Below are 17159 nucleotides of genomic sequence, written 5' to 3' on the forward strand. Positions count from 1 at the left end.
CAAAAATAATGGTCCATTGCTAAACTTTTTGGGAGGGGAGAGAGTTTGCAGTCTCCACACACTTGACAAGTCAACATATTTTGTGTGGTGTGAGGGACCTAGTGTATTCCAACAGTAGTTCACTGTTAGCTATTACAAGGAGGCGGCATTGAAATTCAAGGCAAGCTTTGAAAATTGTCAGTATTTTCTGATCCATGTCCACAAATGAAAAGCAAACAGCTTCTATATTATCAGGAGCATTGTGAATATGACACAATGTCTGAATGTAAATGGCAATTTCCCTTGTAATACATTAATGTAAAGTTATTCTGTCAGCAGTAGGAACACATTTCTATAGTCCATTAAATGATTGCTACTGCTGAAACCTTTGACAGTTAAAAATAGTGTATGTTCTTTAAATACACAGTAAGAGTTGTGCTCTGATGACAAACACATGAGTTAGTTAGCAGGGGAAGTGTAGGTGTAGGATTAATGCATCAGCCTTAAACTTCTGGAGACCTCAGTTCATCTCCTGTCTTGGGTTATGTACAAAAAATAGTTTGAGAGTCCTAGTCCTAGTTTCTCTTTGTTGGTATTGCAAAACTCAGGATGTTTCTTTCTCTGCTCCAGAGAAGCCTAAGACTCAGAGAGCAAAATTGTGTGTTGCAGGCCAGGACTGAGGTTCATTGGCAGAGCTGTGTAAAGAAATTTACATGTCACATATGTGGCTTAAGCACCTGCCTTTTACCGTTTGTAATGTATTTATAAAATGCTCCTATCACATTCTTTAGGTGCACATATGTCACTGATATAAGCCCACACATTAAATTATATCAGAATTAGCATAATTCTGCAGAATTCATCAAATACAGAAGACCTCAAAGAAAGATCTGAATGTTTTTGAATTTTTTTAAATTGTCATAAAGTCTAATTTACTTAAAGCCTTTTTGATGTGTTAGAGCATGTTCATGGTGAGATGAGCTCTAATGGGGACGGTGTCCCTAGCATCTGCTTGCCAGAAGCTGGGAATGCGCGACAGGGGATGGATCACTTAATGATTACCTGTTCTGTTCATTCCCAGTGGGGCACCTGGCATTGGCCACTATTGGAAGACAGGATACTGGGCTAGATGGACCTTTGGTCTGTCCCAGTATGGCCGTTCTTATGTTCCCTGAAGGGAAAGAGCACTGAAATTTTGGGCTGATCTTCACAAATTCATTTGTAAATTAATTAAGTTAAATACTGTGCACAGAGGACGATTGATGCCTGCAGACAAAGCGTTCACTCTTCTTTACAAACAACTCCTGCCTCAGACCTGACAAACTCACTGCACCTAATACATCACTTCCGGTATTTATCCATGAAGGGTAGCATGTGAGGTCTCTATCGAAAGTTTGCAATTTACCAATGCTCACAGTCATTGCAAGATGTGTGTATGGGAAATATTTAAGGAATAATGTAACTATATCAAACATTATGCCCTTATGGTCTTGGAGTAAAAGTGAGCCAGGGCTCAGTGATGGTCCATTCAAGAAGTTGAGAGTTGTCACCCCTTCCTGGCTAGCCAATTACATAATGTATCGCTCAACTGTCCGCCATTGCAGTAACAACAGAAAAGCCAATGGAAAACCTTTAAGATAAACTGTAAGTATCAAAAACAGTTGGAGGTAAAAAGGAACATTGTAACAGACAGGGGATCACCCTGTCTGCCAATAAATACAAAAGACTGATTCAGTATATCATAGGGTGGAGAAAGATGCTCAGCATCCATTCGCTGAGGAGACATCTTGCTGAGCAGGGGTGTTTCCCTCTTTTAGGTTTTGTGTTTGGTTTCATTCAACTAGATTTCCACTCGTTATAGTTTTCTACAATAGACAAGGGAGAGGGAGGGATAGCTCAGTGGTTTGAGCGTTGGCCTGCTAAACCCAGGGTTGTGAGCTCAATCCTTGAGGGGGCCATTTAGGGATCAGGGCAAAAATTGGGGATTGGTCCTGCTTTGAGCAGGGGGTTGGACTAGATGACCTCCTGAGGTCCCTTTCAACCCTGATATTCTATGATTCTATGACAAGGCCTGAATTTGTAAGGGAGAAGATTTAAACAAAAAAAAAATTAGGCCTTTGCTAGACAGCATAAAGAAACAAAAAGAGGCACAAGTCCTCCGGCAAAACCATTACCAAACAGATAGGCCTTGTACTATGCAGTGTAGGTCAGCAAACCAAGGGCTTTTTCTTTTTACCTTTGGGTTTGCAAGTAGATCTTTTAGAATAAAGCAGCACTTGTTCATCTGAGCTTTTGGGGTTTATCTGAACCAAACTTCAGATGTATTTATACGTTCACCTAATACTGTTTTCTAACTTGCAATGGATGTTGTTAAAATAAGAGCCTTTTTTGTTTGTATATATATCTTCAGGCCCCTTTCTCCCCCTACCCCCTTTATGCACTGTACTCCTCATGCATAAATGAATAGCTAGAGCAAACTTTTAATTTTCATAGAAATGGTGCTCTGCCTATGTGTTACTTGAACTCACTTAGCAAAACAAAAATTAATTGAAAGATATGTACCCCCCTAGGTTTTCTGAGATAGCTAGGCTAGCAACATTGACTGCTTCAGTGACCAAGCATCCTACTTGAAATGGACTTGACAACTGAACAAAATCTGTGTGTATTGGAAAAATTCTATCTGTTTAGAAGGAAATGATGCTTTTAAGAGGATGGTGTTTAATGAAAAGTCAATAGGTATCTCGGGTTATTGTTCCTCCTTCCTCCCCCTACCCATCTTATAGGTAAGTATGTTTGGGTTTTTTCCATGTTTAAACTACGACTGAAGTGGAGAAAGGGGAAGACACTTCTTCCCAGGAAACGGACACTACAGTGAGTGTGGTCAGAAAGAGACCAGTTCAGCTGTTGCACGGCACACTGCTTTCAAGCACGGTTTGAAATAAGTGACATGCTGTAAATGAGCTTAGGTTGCAGAATCTTTCAGTGCACTCCCCCTCCCTGCCTTACTACTTACTCAAGCCAAGTTCCCATTATTATTTATATCTTTGCTTAGAGCCTCAAATCAGCTAGGTGCTGTACAGAACTCATAGCAAAGACAGTCTCCCAAAGAGCTGACAATCTCAATTGAAATTAGTGGAAATGTTGCCTCAGTGAAAACTGTAGAATAAGGCACCGAGTGGGCACTTTTCCTTTGCGTTTCTGCAAGCTGACTTTGTACAACATTCCTAGCCTGCTGCTAATAACTTTCCTACCCACACTCTCTGCTTGATCCTCACACCTGTCCACAGCCTTGGTCCTGCAAACAGATGCATCAGTGCAGACCCTTGCACTTGCATGAAGCCCCATTGGCTTAATTGGGATGCCGTTAGGGTGTAACATTCTGCACTGATGCATCTCTTTGAAGTATTGAGGATTAATTTGCCTGTTCTGGACCACAAAATCCTAACTTGAATTTGCACCTTTGAAAACTCCTAGTTTGTGTATGTGGGCTTCACACACTACAGACCTCAGCTGGGGTAAATGCTGCCGAATGCTTTTATGTTTGAAATGGGAGTCGATCAAAGCACACTACAATAGTGTTGCTGTATCCAGTATTGTGTACTGGGAGTAGTAGTGTTTGATTTACGAAAAACCAACAGGAAGCAGAAAATGTAAGTGGGTGTGTGTCACAGTTGGGTCAGGGGCTGCTGCTGGTGCAAGTGCTTCTGGAGCTACAAGATTGTTGTCTTAATAAGAAACTTTGTTGGATTTTGCTCTTTCGGTCTCTGTCTCCACTACTATGCCTCTACTATGGAACTTTTAATGTGCACCAGCAGTCCACACGGCCAGGGAGTAAGCGGCAGGCCAGTGCACTGTAGCTTTACACCCCAGGTTGCTACGCACTAATTCTCCATATAGACAATTCCTAGAGAAAACTGCCTAGTCATCTTACAGAGAGGTGGGTAGCACAGTGGTGTCAATGATACCTGTATAATAATCATGCGCACTGAGATGGCTGCCATCTCTGCTCCAGGGAGGGCCTTCAGAAGACTTGCTGGTATTATATGTGGTATGTACAGAAGGGCTAAATTACCTCTAGGTAACAGATACTGTCACAGATGAGTACAAAATGTTGTTGTCTCACATAATAGCAATCCATTTCTTCTTGTGGTGTGAAATGTAATTGTCTTTTTAGAGACATTTCAACAATATTTTTTGGCTAGGTGTGGAGCTGAATACTGTGGCTTTATATTAGAAGTCTGTAGACAGTGGTTCTTTGAAGCTGTGTCATTAAGCCTGACAGCATGACGTAAATAGAATTGTTACACTGACATTTACAGTTTTACTTGTTGAATTAATGTACAAAGCCACCTGCAAAAACAGAATGTTCCTGTGTAAAGAAGAACGCTAAATGCCATTATTTAAGCTGTAGTGCAAATAAAATATTCCATCCAGTTTGTGTCAGCATCCCACGTCAACAAAAATATCCTCAGTGTGTGGTGTTTGCGCCAAAAACAATATAGGGCTAAATTCTGTGTGTACTTACAATACATGCAATACTACTGATGTTAATGGGATTGTATGGGTGTGGCAGAGGGCAGAAATCTTCGTTTTGCATGACTGCGAGGTTGGAGTACAGCTTGAGCCTCTGGAAGAGCATTAAACTTACAACGCAGGCGGCTTTGCTAAGGAGGCATATGTGATACAAACTCAAGTGCACCAGGGCAGAAACAAATTGAATAGACATGGCAAAGAATGTGAGGAGAAGGATTTTTTCAATTGCTTAAATACCACTGCTAGGAGCTAGGGTAAGAAGGAAGAGGAATTGGAAATTCTTATTTCTGAGAAGAAACTGGATATAATTGGCATTATGGAAACCTGGTATGACCCTTCCCATGATTGGAATGTTAAAATAATTGATTTTCATTGGGCTAAAGAGAGAGTGCGAGTGACTCTATAGCCCTGCAGTAAGAGCACTCACCTGGGAGACCGGGGTTCCTGCCCTTGATCCAATGAATATTTCAGTATTTCATACAAAGTTCAACAGCTTCGACAAGAGAGACTCATCCACCCCTAGAATGCCCAATAGCTCAGGGCACTCACCTGGGAGGTGGGAGACTCAAGTTCAGGTCCCTCCTAATTCAGAGCGGGGGCGGGGGAGGGATTTGAACCTGGGTATTTCACATCCTGGGTGAGTTCTCTGACCACTGGGCTATACGGTGACAGCAGCACTGTTTTGTGTGAGACCCAATCCGGTAGGTGTGCACTTAAGTGATCTCTGAGAACGCCTATCAGATTGGGCACCACAGGCAAGAAAGGTAGAGGAACGCCTAGTTTGTGAATCCTACCAGGGTTTACCCATGAGTTAGGTGCTGAGCTGCTCAGTGCTGTCAGGACTTAGATGGCTTTGCACATGCCTGCTGGCCAAATTTAGACACCTAGGGGAGTTAACCAGTAGAGGTGCCTAGGGAATTTAGGGAGCTTCTGAGGGGTGGTTTTTTGAATGCCAGTGGCACCTAAATGTTGGATTTAGGTACCTAAAGTGGCAGTTTGGTGCCAAAGTCCCCCTTGTAAATACCTAGGCCAAGGAATGCAGGCCACACTCATAGAATGGGGGACTGTATCCTGGAAAGCAATGATGCTGAAAGGGATTTAGGGGTCTTAATGATCAAGCAACTGAATATGAGTGGCAAAAAGGGCTAACTCATTCTGTGACTGTATAAACAGGGAATAGCAAGCAGGAGTAGGGAAGTGAGTTTACCACTGTATATGGAATTGGTGAGCCCAGTGCAAGAAATACTGCATCTCATTCTGGTGTCCACGCTTTAAAAAGGGTGTTGAAAAATTGGAGAAGGTGCAGAAAAGAGCCACACAAATGATTTGAGAGTGGAGAAAATGCTTTACAGTGAGAGACTTAGTTCAGTCCATTTAGTTTAAAAGTAGATTGAGAGGTGATTCTATTACGGTGTGTAAGTACCTTTACGTGGAGAAAATACTGGGTACTATGGGCCTCTTTCGTCTAGCACAATAAGGCATGACAAGAACCAAGGGTTAGAAGCAGAAACCTGACAAATTCAAATGAGGCACCATTTTTTAACCGTCAGGGTGATTAACCGTTGGAACAAACTACCAAGAGAAGTGGTGAATTCTCTGCCTTTGGGTGCATTTTTGGAAGATATGTTTTAGTCAAACACCAGTTATTGGGCTCAGTAGAGGCATAACCGAGTAAAATTTAATGGCCTGTGATACATAGGTCAGACTAGATGATTGGATGTTTCTTTCTGGCCTTAAACTATGAATCTATGAAATTGGTTTTAAAAATAAAACTGAATGTAAAAGTTAATCTGAGGATAGCTTGTGTGTCTGGTGCATGTCTGTATGTACTAATTTGAACAAATGGTTTTGACAGATCCTAGCTAGCATCCTTTACTGGCCTCCCACTAGGACTGCTGGGAGAGGAATCCAAGCCCCTGTGCTCTAGATTCCCAGGGTGTTTCAAGCCCCTGGAGCCTGAACCAAGTCCAGCCATTGCCCCAGTCTCAGGGTTTCTAGGCATGTTGTCATGGTGCGGATCTTCTGTCTGGCACACTCCCTCACCCTCAGATGGTGGGACCTGCTGTCCTAGCCCCTCTGGGCACAATGCTGATCCTTCAGACTCCCCAATATTCAAACACACCGCTCCTCCAGATTTCCACCCCTAAGCGATGCAGTTAAACCAGTGTAACCCTTCGTATAGTCAGCTCTATGTTGACGGAGCTACCCCCTCTCAGGGAGGTGGAGTACCTATGCGAATGGAAGAACTCCTCCCGTCAGTAGAGGTAGCGACTTCTGTGAAGCACTACAGCGGCGCAGCTGCCGCATTTAAAATGTAGACTGGCCCTAACTCTTCGTTGTGAAGCAGTCAGCACACTCACACTTTGCCCAGTCTAACATCTTTATGCTCTTTTATCCTTAATCCTGTAAAGCACAGGAGAGTAATAGATCATACAGAACAATACAACAGCATAAATGCAGTGTCCCTCAATAGCTCACCCTTCCATTGGGCGTCCTTGGGGGATCATCACAGGCAGACTGGCGGAATCCTCTACCTCCTTTCTTCTCTGTCCCTGCAACAGCTTCCCTCATCTTAATCTGGTGCAAAATGGGGATCACCTCCTTTTCTTCTCCTCCTGGTAATTTTCCATTACTTCCAGCCCACCCCCCTTCAGACAAGAGGAGGGAGTGATTTCTCCCAGCTACAGCAAACCCATTGTCCCAAGCTATTTACTTTGAATATGATCAGACCTTGAGTGCTGATGACTCACCATTCTCTGGCCTGGCAAAAATACGACACAGCCTGCTAACTCAGACTGGATCCACATACATGTAGGCTTTTCCATGACACACTAACTTCATGATACAATTCATAAAATCATCTACAATTCAGAGGTGATACAGACAAGACCCCCAAATTGTCTCACTTTTATAGTAGACAAGTGTTATTTATAAATTATCAAGACAGAAGGGACCATTGCGATCATCCAGTCTGACCTGGAAATGAAGCAAAGAGGCCTGCCAGTGTCTGGGACCCTTTAGATTTTCAGTCAAACGTTCTCCCAACTGAGCTACTGTGGCATCGGCTAAACTATGGGCTCTTTACCCAGGTTAAATAATTCTGCCTTTTTACATATAATCAATAGGAAGAAGATGGCTTCTTGGTTAAAGCTTAAGAGTGACTGTCACGAGCTCTGTCTAGATCTTACTTCTGCCACAGACTACCTATATAATTGTGAGCAAGTCATTTAACCTCTGTGCCTCAATTTCCCCATCTGTGAACAGTATTTGTTTCCTTACCTCGCTGGGAGACGGTAAAGCAAAATTTATGAACGTTGAAGTGCTTTGAGATCTTTGAAGGTGTTATCTAAGTGCAAAGTATTATTGTGGGGGGAAATAGTTAATTTGAAAATTGCTGCAGTGCATGGGAGATTTCTAGCGCATCAAAGCACTTTCATCTCCATGGATGGATTCCCTTCATTTTGGTGAGAAATCCACTCTGAACTTTGAGGAGATAGATATAATTGTCATAGGATTGGTTATGTAACAAGCTTGCTTTTCAATTTAACTAATGAATGTACTGAAAGCCAAGATTAATCCTTTAATTTAACTTTTCTCCTGAGAGAGAATATATAGAACATGTTATTTGTAGTATTATCATCTGATAGGAGACAAAGAGAATTTGTAGTTTTATTAGGTGCCAACTAAACATAGGGTGACCATATGTCCTGTTTTGGCTACGACAGTCCCCTTTTTAAGCCCTGCCCCAGATATCTCAACTTTTTTGGCAAAACTGGACATTTGTCCTGTTTGTTCCTGCTAACTGATCATCAGTTGGCAGAGCCATCCCATCCATAGAGGGACCGGAGCAACTGCCCTGGGCCCTGTGCTTTCGGGTGTCCACACTTTGGGACACAGGGTCCAGGGCGGCCTGGGGGAGTTAGCAGGGAGCCTGGTGCCAGCAGCAGCGAGCGATCCGGCCCCAGGCAGCTCTGGCCTCCCCTCCCCCCCCAGCTCCCTGTGTTGCTTGGGGGAGGGGGCAGAAGTTGGAAAGAATTGGGGCTGTGGCTTGGGGGAAGGGGTGGAATGGGGGTGGGGAGGGGGTGGGGAGGGGGCGGATCAGGGATGGGAAGGGGTGGAGTGGGGCAGGGTGGGAAGAGGCGAGGTGGAGGCTGGGGCTCGGGGGAAGGCATGGTGTGGGAGCAGAGGGGGGGTATTCCCGGGCCCTGCACCCCCCCTAGGGACAGCCTTGTCAGTTGGCAAAAGCAAACCGAACAAATGCACAGTTTTTGCCAAAAAAGTGGAGTGCACCCCCTTAGTGGGGTGCAGAGGAACGTTGGCGGGGGGCCTGGCAACATGAGGCACTGGGTGGTGGGGCTCGAGCTGTTAGCCCCGGTGGTGCGGGGCTCAGGCTAGTGGTGACACCAGGCGGCTCAGGCCAGCCCCACACATTGTCCCATTAACTGTACATCTGGATAACCTGCATTATCAACAGTCCCAGGTTTACAATGGCGTCAGTGGGGCCATGGAGCCAGGCCCATGCTCAGAAGGGGCCCCAGCCTGTTCCAGTTGCACTGTGTCCTGAGACCCCGCCAGCCTGCTGGCTCCCCTTCACCCATCACTTGCTCCTCTTGGCCTGCCCACTAGCTGGCCAAGGGCTCTTCTCCACCCCCTGGCCTCACCTGTCAGCTCCTCTCTGCCCCCTGGCCAGACCCCAGTGCACCTCCCGCTCCAGGCAGTCTCTGATTCCTACCACCTATGGGGCCCCGCCTGTCCCCCTGGAGCTGAGCCGCCTGGGACTGGTGCAGAAGCCAGGCCAGTCTTGGTCAGTTTGTAGGGGAGGAGACACAGTGGGTGGGGGCTGTGCTGGGCCCCTCCAGGCAAGTGGGTCTTGAGGGAGCCTGGCCTGGCTGATTGCCAGTCCAGAGCAATTCTCTGCCCCGGGACCAGCCCTGGCTGCACTGCCAGCTCCACCCGGCAGACACACTCGCCTCCAAGCAGAGCTGGTGAGTGCGGCCGAGAGGCAGGGCGTGAAGGAGTGGGTCTCTTGGGTGGGGAGGTGTCTGGGGTGGTGTGCTGGGCTGTGAGGGGGTGGGGAACGTGTGTGTTGGGACACTAGGGAGTGGGGGTTCTGTGGGGGGTGCTGGGCACTTGTGGTGGGGCTGTGGGTAAGGGACGCACTGGGCAGGGGTGGTGTTGTACAGGATGCTGTGCATTTGTGAAGGAGGCCTGGGGGGCACTGGGCATAGCGGGTTCACGGAAGCTCTTGCCATAGGGAGTTGGGGGGAGGGTGTTTGTGTTGGGCAGGGGGGATGTGTGGCACAGCATGGGCCTGCCCCCAAGGGGAAGGGGTATGCTGGCAGCACAGGGCTGGGCGGGCCAGTTTGCATGTGGCAACTGCCAGTTTGTAAATAGTGCCCTTGCACCGGGCTGGGCAGAGCAGGGCCGCCCCTGCCATGCCATGCCCCATTGATTCTGGCTGGCCCCTTGCTCTGGGGACTGACCTCCCCATGCCATGCTCCATTGCCTCCATGGGGGCCCACAAATATGTTTGGAGCCGGGCAGTGATAAGCTGCCAAAATCTTAACAACTGGTTCCCTCCTCACCCCACGAGGGGGTCGTGGCCCACCCCCGCCCCCTGGAACTCCTGCCCCATCCAACCCCCCACATTCCTTGACGCCCCCCCAGGACCCCTGTCCCATCTACCCCTGTCCTCTGACTTCCCCCAGAACCGGGCAGGAGGGTCTCATGGGCCACCGTAGTGGGTGCCCACCCCGCCCCTAAGAGCCAGAGGAACCTGCTGGGGGACGAGCTGGGGAGGTCTGGCAGTGCTTACCTGGGGCAGCTCCCAGGAAGCATCCGGCAGGTCCCCCTGGCTCCTAGGTGCAGGGGAGCGTAGCTAGGGTGGAGCAGGGGGAGCGGTTGCTGCCCCCACTGATCACATCAAAAGTGGCACCTTAGGCACCAACTCCGTGGGTGTTCCGGGGCTGGAGCACCCACGGGGAAAATTTGGTGGGTGCAGAGCCTCCACCGGCAGCTCCGCGCCCGGCCCCAGCTCACCTCCGCTCCGCCTCCGCCCCTGAACGCGCTGCCCCGCTCTGCTCCTCCGCCCCCCACCCCACCCCACCCCCTGGCTTCCCGCGAATCAGGCGGCGGCTTCGCGCTCAGGCCCAGGGAGGCAGAGGTGAGCTGGGGTGGGGAGGGATTCCCCTGCGCCGTCCCCGTCCCCCCCGGTAACCTGCTGCGGTGCAGGCGGCCCTCCTCGTGGCCCCCCCGGCCCCAGCTCACCTCCGCTCTGCCTCCCCCTCCCTGGGCCTGAGTGTGAAGCCGCCATTTGCTTCTCAGCCCTCCCAGGCTTCCCGCACAAACAGCTGATTCGTGGGAAGCCAGGGGGGCAGAGAAGCAGAGCGGGGCGGTGTGTTCAGGGGAGGAGGTGGAGCGGAGGTGAGCTGCGGCCAGGTGCGTGCCGTGGCGGGGAGCTGCCAGTGGGTACTCTGCACCCACCAAATTTTCTCTGTGGGTGCTCCAGCCTCAGAGCACCCATGGAGTCAGCGCCTAAGGCGCCACTTTTGGCTAGTTGTTAAATTTAGAAGCCCTTTTAGAACCGGTTGTCCCTATGAGACAACCGGTTCTAAAAGGGCTTCTAAATTTAACAGCCGGTTCCAGCGAACCGGCTCCAGCTCGCCACTGGAGCCCAGCCCACAAGAGGTTACTCTGGCCCTGATTACCATAGACATTTCAGAAGATGGAAGACCCACTTTATTCACTGTAGAGTATATTGGTGTGAATTTCAATCCATCTCCAGTTAGATTTACAGGCTTTCGGCATCTAAGCTCTTCCTAAACTTAAAAGTAAGTTTGCTCCTATAATTATTTTCGTTTTTAGCACAACATGTGCTATTAATTTGTCTGACAGAAACATGTTTAATGCTGTGCTTGTTCAACCCATGAAAAGTGTAGCTCTCACCCTGATGCTTATTTGGTTAATTCATAACAAGTGGTGATTTTTAGTTTGGTGTCTTTTAATTTCTCTTTTTTATTATGGCCAACCTCTATTTCTCACTTGATTAGATTTCAAATGGTAATTTAGAAAGTAAAACAAATTAAAAGACTTTTTTTTTTTTTACTGGGTTGGGCAGGAAATGGGGTGCGGGAGAGAGTGAGGGTTCTTGCTGGGGGTGCGGGCTTTGAGGTGGGCCCAGAAATGAGATGTTCAGGGTACAGAAGGGGGGTCAGGCTGGGGCAGGGAGTTGGGGTACAAGAGGGGGTGAGGACTCTGGAGTAGAGCTGGGGAATGAAGGGTTTGGGGTGCATGAGGGGGCTCCAGGCTGGGGGGTGGGGCCGAGGGATTCGGAATGTGGGAGTGGGATGCAGATTGAGGCAGGGAAGAGGGTAAGGTGTCTGGGCTGCAGGTGCTGGCTCTGGGGTGGGGCCAGGGATGAGGTATTTGGGGGTGCTCAGGGCTGGGGCAGGGGGTTGGGGCTCAGGGTTGGGGCATGGGCTTACCTCATGGGCAGCTCCCAGTCAGCGCAGTGCAGCAGGGGTGCTAAGGCAGGCTGCCTGCCTGTCCTGGCACCCAGTGGTACTGGAACATTTTTAGTAGTGGGGGGTTCTGAAAGCCAGCTGTGTCTCTGGGAGTGGGGGACATGGACAGGGTAAGGGGGACGAGGCCACAGCTGGGGGAGGGCATGGGGCCAGCAGTGGAGCCCTGGGCAGGGGCCAGCAGCCAGGAGCCCACGTGGAGGGCCAAGAGAAGAGCCCCAGACATGGGGCCAGGCGTGGGCATGGGGCCAGCAGCTAGGGCCCCAGGAGCAGAGCCCCACATGTGGGGCCAGGAGGCCCCAGGAGCAGAGGCCTGGGAGCAGGGGTGGAGCTGGCATGGGGCCCCAGAGCCAGCAGCCAGGACCCGAGCCTGGCTCGGGTGAGGTGAGGTGTTGGGGGGGTGGAGGGCTGGGAGCAGGGCATAGGTGCAGGAAGCACCCCCCGCACCCCTACTTCCTGTACCTATGCTAGCATCACGCTGCACATGCCCTGGAAGTAGTGAACAACCAGCAGGTCTGGCTCCTAGGCGGGGGGGCCAGGAGGCACCATGCACGGCTCTCGCCCAAAGGCACCGCCCCCAGCTCCCATGGGCCAGGAACCGGCCCATGGGAGTGTGGAGCCAGTGTTTGGTGCGGGGGCGGCCCACAGAGCCTCGTGGCCCCCGCACCTAGGAGCTGGACGTGCTGGCCGCTTCAGGGGAGCAGCGGGGTGTCAGCCAGTACAGGTAGGGACTAGCCTGCCCTAGCGCTGCAGCACCACTGACCAGACTTTTTAACGGTCCAGTCAGTGATGCTGACCGGAGCCAGCAGGGTCCCTTTTCCACTGGGTGTTCTGGTCAAAAATTAGACACCTGGACACCCTGACATCTACACATCTATTTTACAGCCACAGCCCCATGAGTCTGAGTCAGCTGTCCCCGGCCAGCTCTGGGTGTTCAATTGCTGTGTAGACATACCATATAGTGCCAATTGTGAGGGCCCTTCATAGAACTTCACAGTAGAAGGTGTTTTCAGTCTGGCATCACTTGACTAGTGGTTAAAAGAGAGTCCATAGGCCTGTCTCCAGCAGACTGGTACTCAGTGCTCAGTGGTTATGAGAAAGTCCATAGTAAACTCCCTTTCCAGTGTGGTACAATCAACCAGAAGACTATATTTCCTCGTTTTGTAATCTGATTTAAAATGTTCATTCCCCAAAAGGAGAACAGAAACAAAGACAATGGCCTTAAACCTAAAGCCATTACTAAATTGGATGGTTAGGGGCCATTTCCCCTAACTCCGCCCTTCCAAACTCAATGGGCCAAATTCAGACCTGGCATGAGTGGAAGCAACTCCATTGAAATCAAGGGATTTTTACTCACTTATGCCCAGATCTGAATTTGGCCCACTGGTTTTCTTAGGGCTGTATATGGGTAACCAGAGCCAGGCTCCTCTCTCAGCAGTGTGTTAACCTATTGAGAGGAATGGGGAGGTTCACCCCCTCTGAGTTATTGTTCCAGCCTGTCTTCAGACCCAGACAGATGTCTCTGCCTGGGTTACACTTAGGTCACATTTTCAATACTTTTTTGTTTTTAATGAACGTTTAGATTCCGATGAAATCACATGACTCCAGGAACTGGGGCCCTAACTGCAGGCCTTTAGTATCCCTGCCTTGATGCAGCCTTGGGAATGTAAATGAAGGCAATTCTTGGCACTCAGGAAAATTCATTCTGAGGGTTGGACTTGCAGATGACATCCAACATTGCAGAAGAGCAGAGATGGGGACTGCAAGCAGTGATTATTCAAGGGACTCTGCATCTTCTGCATATTGCACAGCTTGGTTCCATGCCATCTCCATGTAGCCCAGCATACAGGGTATTATTGGGATTGGTGTAGCTGCTGGCTCCAAAGTTACAGATATCTACTGGCCACAAATCCTCCTTTGGAAGGACTGAATCAGGCTGTAATAGTGACCATCAGCAAGCTGCACAGATGACCACAGACTAGTCTCACTTCTGACCATAGCCGCCATAGAGTTCCCTGCAGAAAGTTCTGGTATGTGTGAGGAAGGGCAACTTTACCCTTTGGGAGAAACTTCAGTTAAGGCTGCATGGACAGTATATTTATAAAAAAGGACTAATGCTCTTATCAGAGCTCCACACAGATGACACCTATAATAATATTATCTAACATTTTGATTATTACAATTTTCAGTAATTTGACTCTTCTAATCTACTCATTTGTATTATACTGAGCCCACACCATGTGCCAGTGAATACACTAGAAGTTGAAGTAACTTAACTGAAGAAAATGAATAACTGAATAAGACCACTATGACAAAATGTACACTATGCCATCCTGATGTAAATATTTTCAGCAGTTTGGAAGGATAAAATGCCTTCAATTAGAAAGGCCTCTCATTAAAATCAGATGGGATATACCAGCATTTGTTGTGGTCAGTCAATTGAGGCAAACTGTACAATGTGTTAAACTTAAAGACAGCAAAACTGTAATGAACCATTTTTTTGGTTTTGCATACCACAAGCAAACTTCTAAATCATGAGGTGCAATTTCATTAACTGGTACATCTCCAGCTTTAGACCTTCCAGTCTTTGTTCTCATTCCAGTGGGGTAGAATGAATCCCAAATGGAAAATATTCCCCCTTTTTATTTTATGGTTTTGCTGAAGAAAATCTAAAACCGCCTTGAACCATTTAAAAGAACCAGTTGAATGGGTCTGTTAATTGTGCAGCACCAGGCATTAGTTCAGAGAAGCGTCTAGTCTACTCAACCTGGGTAGATAAGAGGCAGATTTAACATAGGACCTCACATAAAAAGACACTTCACCAGCCCTATAGCCCTGATTCTACAAAGCACTCAAGCATATGCTTAATCCTCATGGAAATCAAAGCATGTGTTTACGTCCCATTGCTGAATAGGGATGGGCTTAAGCACTTGCTCACAGTTAAGCATGTGTAGCTTAAATACTATTTTAAAACTTCATTGTATATAATGATGACATTTCATTAGTAAATATTTAGCTTAGGTTTTATATTGATTCACTGCAATTCAGTTTTTAATATATTTTGAAGAATAAACAAAACAACTTATAGGATGAATCAAAGGATAAAAGCAAAGATCCATTAGCCACATACATCTGCATTAGTGACTGCTCAATTTTTTCTTTTGTTTTTAACATGAAATAGGATTGCTGCAGGATCAGTGTTTTCTAATGAGTACATCTGTAGAACTGGCCTTCTTCCCTTTGAAAACAATGTTTGAACTGAATAACGCTTCCTTTCTTAGTGGAAAAATTATCATTATAGTAATTGAAGCTACTGTATTTTTAGTGATTCATGTAATCACTAGACTAGTTTTCCTCCAGTGAAAATATTCTTTCAGACAAAAAAGAGATGCTCAGTCACTTTATTGCAATACTGTATACCTGTGTAGCTTTTTATGGCTTAGATGTTTATGGCCTGGTACTTTCTTTTTTTATTCTTATCTATAAAAGGTAAGATTTTTGTAATGTTTAGCTTGCTTGTTCTAAAACAGTCAAACTTGAAATCAAGATTACGGAGTATGCCCTTAATTTTTAAAAGACTAGTTATTCTGATACTGATTCTTCAGCAGCTGACTCCTAAGAAACTGACTTTTTTTTTTTAAATAAATGTGGGTTTTGGATTTTTTTCTTTTTACATGGTTCTAAACTGAGCTATTTAAACCACTCTCCTTGCAGCCTATAATTGGTCAGTAGCATCTGACCGAATATGCTATGTTCTGAGTAGATACATTTTTTTTTTAGTTTGAAGAATGAATTTAAAAGTAAAGAGAACGTGTTTTTTTTTAACTTTAATATACAAAAATAACTTACAACTTATCATATTTTAGGGAAGGTGCTGTGATGGACTTACAGAAAGGAATATATAAATTTTAGTTGTGTTTTTGCTTTACAAAAACAGTGTTCTAAATAATATTTAGCACTTCCACAGTACTTTTCATGTGTAGCTACTGAAAAAATACTAGAAGGATTAAAGAACAGTGAAACAGGTAAATATACCCATTTTGTAGATAGATAAATGGAGACAGTTAGAATAAAGGACACCTGCAAGACGGAGGGAGGGGGCAGAGGAGGGAGTGGAATAAGTTATGGTCTTTTTTGCTGCTGTATGTTATATAAAAAAGGCTTGAAAGGTCTCTCTTTTTTTAAAAAGACTTCTTTTTCCCTGCTTCTTTTTCATATTAAAAATATTCTAGGCCTGAAACTCTGTGATGATTGGAAAATTAGTGAAATGGTAACTTCTCAAGAGCCAAGAAAGTGAAAGTTGAACAACTGAGGGGGAAAGTGATTTCTAGTTAAACTGTTTTTATAAGTCTGGTTTTAGTTGTTTTTGCTAACATCTATATAATTCCAATAACATTATGGATAAAGGAATATTTTGCTTAAATTCAGCACCTTTGTCTTTTCAATGAAGCTGTTAGATCTTACAATAAACATTCTCTAATTCCTCCCAGAGGTCCTTTAGCAAAAGCAAGGAAAATCAAACCTGATATTTTGACTGCTAAAAATAAAGTCAATCAAAAAAATTGTGCAGGCCTCATTTATGCACCATAAAGAAGCAAAAAAAGGGATAAGTGATTTGCCTGTGGTCCCAGTGAGACAATGGCAGAACCAGGAATAGAACCTAGGATCCTTAAAGCCAGAGTCTGTGATTAGAGACCTAGGTCTGAGTTCAAAGTCCATCTTAAGAAACAAATGAAGCTTAAATTTCAAAAGTTCTAAAGCAGATTAGGGTTACTCAATCTTTTCTGACTGCCTCTTCCTATTCAGGGGAAAACAAACACAAATCTTTGTCTTGAATCAGTCCTTAAGGTTTTCATTCAGCTCTTTAAACCTGTACTAAATGTTGATAAGGTGCAAGAGAAAAGACATACTATGGAAAAGCATAAAAGCAAATGGAATTTATGTGTATATTAAAAAGAAAACTAAAAACTACAAATGATTTTTGTTACTTGAGAAGTTTGAACACGCAGGTGTGTTGCAGCCTACCTTCCTCTGTGGTAAGTAACCAGTAGGGTGTGGTTTGTTGAAGCTTAAATCATTTAGGCGTATGCAGTGAAGCTTGTCTTTTCTACCTTGTGTGATGTCATG

The 17159-nt window shown here is 46.3% G+C and overlaps 1 protein-coding gene across 6 annotated transcripts in view; it reads left to right on the forward strand.

Annotated features, from left to right (window-relative positions):
- Nucleotides 1-17159, forward strand: part of LNX1 (ligand of numb-protein X 1) — a 364589-nt gene that overhangs the window by 242570 nt on the left and 104860 nt on the right. The window lies entirely within an intron of this gene.

This window comes from Lepidochelys kempii, chromosome 4, assembly GCF_965140265.1.
Source record: "Lepidochelys kempii isolate rLepKem1 chromosome 4, rLepKem1.hap2, whole genome shotgun sequence".
Lineage (NCBI taxonomy): Eukaryota > Metazoa > Chordata > Testudines > Cheloniidae > Lepidochelys > Lepidochelys kempii.